We start from the raw sequence: 8,042 nt of genomic DNA, 5'->3' as shown, positions 1-8,042 counted from the left end.
ATCTTCCCTTTGTTGCCAATTTGGTTCTGACTTTAGTGAGCGTGCTCACAGTTCAATTCCAGGCAGTTGACTGATGTACAACTAAAATAAAAGTCTGTCTGTTGCCTGCCCTTTCTTCCTGTGACCATAACCTTGGCCCTCAACCTTTCCGTTCTCAAATGTGACATAATTATAGAGCGGCTACTGAGAAATAACACAGTAACTGTTGTCAAAAGAGAAGATAATTACACAGTGACTCCCATTCCTGCAGTGAAGATCTCTCTTAATAACACTGTAATGGGTGCCTTTCACCTCTTACCGTTGCCTTGATGAAGTGGGGGCATTTATTTCTTCAACGTTTAATGCACGTCCCGGCTGTATTCTATTTCACACAATCACTAACAGATGCTTACACAACACTGGTATGGCCTGCTGGCCCTGAGCCAAAGTTTTATAATGCTTTAGGCTTGTTCTCTTAGGAACTGGGCCCTCAAACAATTCCCTCATCCTCAATACAGAGGAAATTATCTCCCTCCTCTGAAAGATTAGTTCTCATTACTGTTTTCTCTGTAAAAATGAGCTCATGGATAGGCATCCCTATTTTCTCTGGATTCATCATTGAAAATATAAACATATATATTGGTTTTCAAGTTATTTTGGGCTGGCTTTTATGTGCTGGCTTTTATGTCTGCCTGGCAACCATTCCTGCAAATACCATTATTTTATTCAGTGCGAGAGAAATGCGCTCTGCGTGAGGTCAAGCAAAACCTTCGCATATTCCAGAGATTAAACTGGATGATTAAGACAGGTCATGGGCCAAGAACCCTGTTGAGTCCAGGCTCAAGTTAAGTTCTAGACTTAAGGTAAAGTAAACCCCTAAGAAAGCACCAGGTAATTGCTGACCCATGGGGTGACATCACATCACGAAGTTTACTAGGCAGAGTTTGACAACATTTACTAGACAAGACTATGTTTAAATGATGATTTGCTATTTCCTTCCCCAATCATCTACACATTACCCCCAAGTACTCATTTACCAACCTCAGAAGGATGGAAAGCTGAGTCTACCTTAGGCCAGCCAACCTGAGACTGACTCCTGTTGGGATCCAACTCCTGTTAGGTACACAACTTTGAATGCAGTACTGCAGCTTACCACCCTGCACCATGGAGCTTCCTCTGTGCCAATTGCCCCATTCTGTTTTTTCTTCCAGGAAGGCAAAACTAGAGGATCACAGGTTAGTTTGGTAGGAATGTGTTATTTAGGCAAAAGGTAGGGTAGTCAAACTATAGTGAGTAGAGTTAAGAGGTTTACACAAATGCTTCAATATATTGAATCACTCTCATGAGGTTTCTAAAGTCACATGGTCTGGAGGGGGCTCCTTCATACATCCATATGTGGATTAAGCACGGTATTCCTTTGACTGATGCCCCCATTCCTCCGTTACATGCTTGCCTTAGGGTTGCCAGTCTTCAGGTTCAGTCTGAGAGCTCCCAGAATTACATCTGATTTCCAGATTACGGTAATTACTCATATTAGTGCCCCTGGAGAAAATGGCTGCTTTGGAGGGTGAGCTGCAAGGTACTATATCCTGCTAAGGTCACTCCCCTCCCCAAGCTTCACTTTTCCCAGGCTCCATCCCAAATCTCCAGAAATTTCCCAACTTGGAGTTGGCAGCCCTAAGGAGACAGAGACAGCCACAGGATAGACATAGGTTGAGTAGCCAATATTAATGCCTGTGACGTCTGGAACGTCCCTATTTGGTGTTAAACAGAAGGAATTCCTATTTTGCTGAATTCTTGTGCTGTAGTGTTGGCTGCATATGACACAGTTTTTAGAGAGCTGTGGGAACATTATCATTCAGCTGCAGCAGGGGAAGCAAACCCCAGCTGGCGCTGAAAGAAATGAAACCAAATGGAGACGTTAAAAGAAAACCCAAAAAAGAACACCATTTGTTTAGGGGAAACACACAGTATTATATTAGACATAGGTTTTCCCCTTGCATTTGCATCTTTCTTGGTGATGGAGATAAGTAATAACCCCCTACTAAGTAAGGGAATTATGAAACTTGAGGCTGAAAGCAAAAAATGTAGGTTGCTAAAATAGCTATAACCCAAGATCTTCTCTACCATGCCTACCTGGTTAGTGTATTTGAGAACAACTTGGAACTTTCTGTCAAAATGGCAAGAGAGGACATATGAATTGCTACTGTTTTCACTCCTCATGTTTGTCCAATGCATGTTGTCTTCCACACTGGTTGGCTGTGCATATCCCTTTGTCCCTCCAGCATGTCCTGTATAAGGTGGGTACAATATGGAATCTAAGCACCTCCAAACCTCAGAAAAGAAGGAAGAAGACTGGTGCATCATTCAATCCTTTATTTCCTTCTGTTTCATAGGTTGTAATTTTCCCCTTTGGTTTTTGGTTCCCCTTGAACTGGTGACCTGTTTTATGATCACTTTTCCCTGTAATCTCCCCTCATCATTTAGATATCTTGAGATTTCTGAGTTATCACCTGCTAATCTCATAATATCACCAACTGACTTTGATCATATCTTCTGCCAACAGATTCCTTCAACAAAGGAAGACTTTTCTTCATCAGAAAAAGTAATTATCTGTTGAGGAAGTCTTTCTATCTTAAAGGAAGACTTGGTAGAACAAAGTCATGAGATCCAGCTTAGTGGAAGGGTGTTGGAATCCTATCTAATGTTACTGCTGTTTGCAACTTCCACTTTCATTGTTAGAAACAAATAAAAGCTTGTTGTTATCAGCCAAGAACTAGAACAAACACAGTATTTGTTAAATGGCTATTATCAGTACAGGCCATTTTAGAAAAAGAAATAGTGATCAGTACAGGCCATTTTAGAAAAAGAAATAGGGTTTCAAAAGTAGGGGTGGGTAGCGTGGTGGCCAAGTTTGCAGATGATACCAAATTATGTAGGGTGGTGAGAACCACAAAGGATTGTGAAGAGCTCAAAGCGGACCTTGATAAATTAGGTGAGTGGGTGAAGAAATGGCAAATGCAATGTAGCAAAATGCAAAGTGATGCACATAGGGGCAAAAAATCAAAACTTCACATACATGCTAAAAGGGTCAGTGCTATCAGTCACAGACCAGGAAAGGGATTTGGGCATCTTAGTTGATAGTTCCATGGGAATGTCAACTCAATGCATGGCAGCTGTGAAAAAGGCAAACTTTATGCTGGGGATAATTAGGAAAGGAGTTGATAATAAAACTGCAAGGATTGTCATGCCCTTATATAAAGCCGTGGTGCGACTGCACTTGGAGTACTGTGTTCAGTTCTGGTCGCCACATCTCAAAAAGGATATCGAAGAGATAGAAAAAGTGCAGAGAAGGGCAACGAGGATGATTGAAGGATTGGAGCACCTTCCTTATGAGGAGAGGCTGCAGCGTTTGGGGCTCTTTAGTTTGGAGAGGAGACGTCTGAGGGGGGATATGATTGAAGTCTATAAAATTATGCATGGGGTAGAAAATGTTGACAGAGAGAAATTTTTCTCTCTTTCTCACAATTCTAGAACCAGGGGGCATACATTGAAAATGCTGGGGGGAAGAATTAGGACTAATAAAAGGAAACACTTCTTCATGCAATGTGTGATTGGTGTTTGGAATATGCTGCCACAGGAGGTGGTGATGGCCACTAACCTGGATAGCTTTAAAAGGGGCTTGGACAGATTTATGGAGGAGAAGTCGATCTATGGCTACCAATCTTGATCCTCCTTGATCTCAGATTGCAAATGCCTTAGCAGACCAGGTGCTCGGGAGCAGCAGCAACAGAAGGCCATTGCTTTCACATCCTGATCCTGCATGTGAGCTCTCAAAGGTATCTGGTGGGCCACTGTGAGTAGCAGAGAGCTGGACTAGATGGACTCTGGTCTGATCCAGCAGGCTAGTTATTATGTTCTTATGCGTTCAAGCAGACTTAAAAGTCAATTTGTTCTTGAAACTTTGTTAAGGGACACAAAATTGGTATGTAACAAGCGTCCAAACCAAGCAGATCTAAGCCCAGTAAAAATAATGTAATGCAGACTGTCAGGGTGTACAGGAACCACCTGCTTCTAAAGTCCCAGCGTAGACTGGCAGTCAATGAGGAAGCAGCTGGTTGAGGAAGTGGGCAATTGAGAAGCCCCAGCTAAACCTGTTACACTGGAGCAAGAGATGCACATTTTTTGGTTAGAAGCCTTACAGAACTTTGTGATAGGTTTCTGGGGATAGACACCAACTTAAAGGATTCCCATTACTGTCTTATTTTCCTCACAGAACCAGGAAATTCCAATATGAATAAACATTTGATGATAGCCCCCAAACTTTGGTGTAAACCCACTCAAACCTAACTCAAGAACTGAGGAAGGAAGTGGACTAACAGGATGTCTGAATTCTTAAACTTGAATGGAATTTATTTTGAAAAAAAATATTTTTAAAAGAAAGTGAGGCATATATAAATACTGAACCTATAGAAGTAGGTTAAAGGGAAAGCTAAGTCCCCTGTACAAGCACTTGGTCATTACTGATCCATGGAGTAATGTCACATCATAACATTTACTAGGCAGACTACCCCTGTATGATGTGTCATTGCCCTCCCCAGTTGTCTAAACTTTACCCCTAGCAAGCTGGATATTCATTTTACTGATTTTGGGAGGATGGAAGGCTGAATTAAATAGTTAAGTAGCACATGCAGGGGTGGCGGGGCAGGCGGGGAGGGGGAGACTCCTTTCCTGGTGGATTTTAAATGAAGTTAAATTCACAAGTATACACAACACCATGCTGTAATTCCACAATCCTCTGCCAATTCTAGGTTGCTCTCCTCAACTCTTGTTATACTAACGCTTCCACCTAGCTCTCCTCAGCTCCCAGCCTTCCACTGCCTCAAGCTCAGCTGTCTAATCCAAATGTCTGCTGCTTCCCAACTCCCAGCTGTGTTTGGTTGTTTCATAGCTCCCCTTTAAATGGCTTCTATACTGCTAGGGTAATTTTCACTGCTTTACCTGCCACAAATTTCTCCATCCTTTTCATCATGAGGCCAGAGTGCCAGGTGTTGGAAAGGTTCCTCATAAGGATTTTTGCTTTCATCCAGAGAGAGAACCAAGAACACGAATGCTCGGATTACAAAAAAAAAGTGTGGGATTTTCTTTGTAATCTAGAAGTTGGGATCCAGATGATTTGTCATTTCAGCGATTCCCGTTAGACCTTCAAGATACCACCATCACTTTACCAAATATACATATCTTCAAATAGGTAAGAGATTGGGTTGCCCTGTCCCAGGCTAGCTCAATCTCATCAGATCTCAGAACCTAAGCAGGGTCAGTCCTGGTTAGTACTTGGATGGAAAACCACCAAGGAAGGGCAGGGTTGCTATGCAGAGGCATATACAGGCCTCTGGTCAAGTTGGCACTGGCTAGCTATCATGGAGAGATGATAGGTGATTTTTTTTTGCCGTATCTTGTTTAAAATGCCTGTAAAATTTGATTTGTTGCTCAATAATGCTATCTTTTATAAATACGAAAAATGAAAAAGTAAAAAATAAACCTGTCCAATGTTTTATGTTTATTTCACAGAAAAATATATGGAATTATTTTGTAAACAGGTCCCTGAAAATAGTTCAGAAGTGGATCTAGCTTCAAAAGATTTAAGAAACTGGCCCCAACTCTACTGCCTCCCCTTTATTAAAAGCAAGCAGGAAGCAGCTAAAGTTAGGAATTCTTAAGTCCCATTGACTTAATCCGTTCACTGAGATTAATGGGATGAATTTTCACTTTGCAGGGTCATGCATTTTATCTATTTTAAACTAGTAGGTGAAATGTTGTCAAATGACTAAAAATATCACCTATTTCATGCGTTGGGAACACTTAAAATGGGAAGATGCTCCAAGGAAGGCTGCTGGACCGGATGGTATTCCCGGTCGGGTGTTAAAGGAATGCGCTAACCAACTGGCTGGTGTTTTTACTGGGATCTTTAATCGATCTTTATCCCAGTCCACCATTCCATCTTGTTTGAAAGCTTCCACCATTGTTCCACTACCAAAGAGATTTCCTGCTGACAATCTTCAGGATTATAGACCAGTGGCACTCACCCCCATCATCATGAAGTGTTTTGAAAAACTGGTCCATAGGCATATTAGTTCTTGCCTTCCAGATACATTTGATAAACATCCAGTTCGCATAATTTGGACTAATAGATCTACGGAGGACGCCATTAAGCCGGTAGCCTCCACACAGCTTTGTACGCATCTGGAACAGCAGGGAATTATGTGTAATGAATGCTCTAACTGCGGACTTTAGTTCCGCATTTAATACAATCTGCGCCACAAAGAACTATGGTGAAGCAAAACTTGTGGATCTTGGACTCCTCACATTCAATCTGGTTTGTGGATTAGGGACCTTCTTGGTCCTGGACGTTCCTAGAGGGTTAGACTGGGAAATCGGGTTTCCTCAGTTCTTACTCTAAATAATATGGGAACACCACAGGGCTGTGTGTTGAAGCCCTTGAGTGTTCACCCTTTATACATATGACTGTGCGCCTGGCTATCATAGTGAGACCAGTATCAGATTTGGGGATGACACAACGGTGGTGGGGCGCATCTCTGGAGGGGGTGAGTCTGCCTTTCGGAACGCAGTGGACCGACTGATCTCATGGTGCAGGGAAAATAACCTGGTTCTTAACACGCTAACAAGACAAAGGAGCTCATAGTGTGGGACTATAGGAAGGAATAGCTCAGAAATTCCAGCCCTTGACTATAAATGGAGATCCAAGTGGAATGGTGCTTTAGTTTCTAAATTCCAAGAGTTATGATTAAAAGAGGATTTGACCTGGGGAGTACAGACTACCATGGTGGTATAAGAAAGCCCAGCAAAGACTGTACTTTCTGAGACTTTTAAAGAAGCTTAACAATCTAGATGGAAAACTTCTTTGGTGTCCTTTTACTACTGTGTGCTATAGAGAGTGTCCTAACCTACTGTGACATCTGTGTATGGTCTCCTCCAGTTGCACAGTGGCGAATAGGAAGCTACGCTCCAAAGGGTGATCAATAATGTGCACGAAGTAGATTTCATTCGGCTGCCCTCCCTCCCCTCCCTTGGAAAGAAATCTATAATGTCCGAAGCTCTAAATAAAGCCCAAAATATTCTAAGGGACCCGTCTCATCCAGCACACTCTCTTTTTAAACTGCTACCATCTGGCAGACGATACAGGGACCTCAGAACTAGGACAAAGAGGCTTAGAGACAGCTTCTACTCTAGAGCTGTGGCTATGCTAAACTCCGCTGCTTCATATTGATGTATTTGGGGCTATGTAGGGATGGGTGGAGGATGATGATGTATGAGTCTGAAATTGCATGAGTCTGAAATTGTATGAGTCTGAAATTGTGTGCATCGAGGAATGCTGCTGTAAATTTCGTTGTGCGTGCACAATGACAATAAAATGCTTATGCAAAGGAGATTGTAGTTGTTCTTACATTCTGTCTGAAGTTTAGAAAGATAGATACTATTTTGTTATTTACTGTCTCTATACTCCATTTTTCTCCCCACTGGGGAGGTCTCAGCTAAGAGATATCCAAACAGGTGCCTGGACCATCAATGGGGTGTGGCCCAATTGCCAATGGCCACACCTCCCACAGAGGGGGCAAGAAGCTGCTGTTTGTATACATACACCTGTCCCTCATGAGCTTGGGCAGTGCCCAGCTAGTGAGTGTGGCCACGTGCCCATTCAAAGGCTTTGATAATTGCTGGCCAGCTTGGCAACTGCCTACCCCCAAACCTTGGGTAGTGGTTGTCTGCTATGCACATTCTCCAACCAACCCCCTTAGGCCAGGACTTAGACAGCAGTTAGCTTTGCCTGCCTGCCCACCAGCTTTACTTGAGCTGGCGGGGGCGGGGGGGGGAGGTTGTGGGGAGTGATTCTGGGCGTTTATCTGGAACTTTTGCCCTGGGCCCCAGAATCACTCTTTTGTCCCTGCTCACAGCATTCTCCCCTTCTCTATTGTATCATCACGGCAACCCTGTGAAACTGGTTGGGCTAAATGTGTGTGACTGGACCGAGGTCACCCAACAAG

Source organism: Sphaerodactylus townsendi, linkage group LG11 (assembly GCF_021028975.2).
Source record: "Sphaerodactylus townsendi isolate TG3544 linkage group LG11, MPM_Stown_v2.3, whole genome shotgun sequence".
In the NCBI taxonomy this organism is placed as follows: Eukaryota; Metazoa; Chordata; class Lepidosauria; order Squamata; family Sphaerodactylidae; genus Sphaerodactylus; species Sphaerodactylus townsendi.
Note: the sequence above shows the minus strand (reverse complement) of the source record.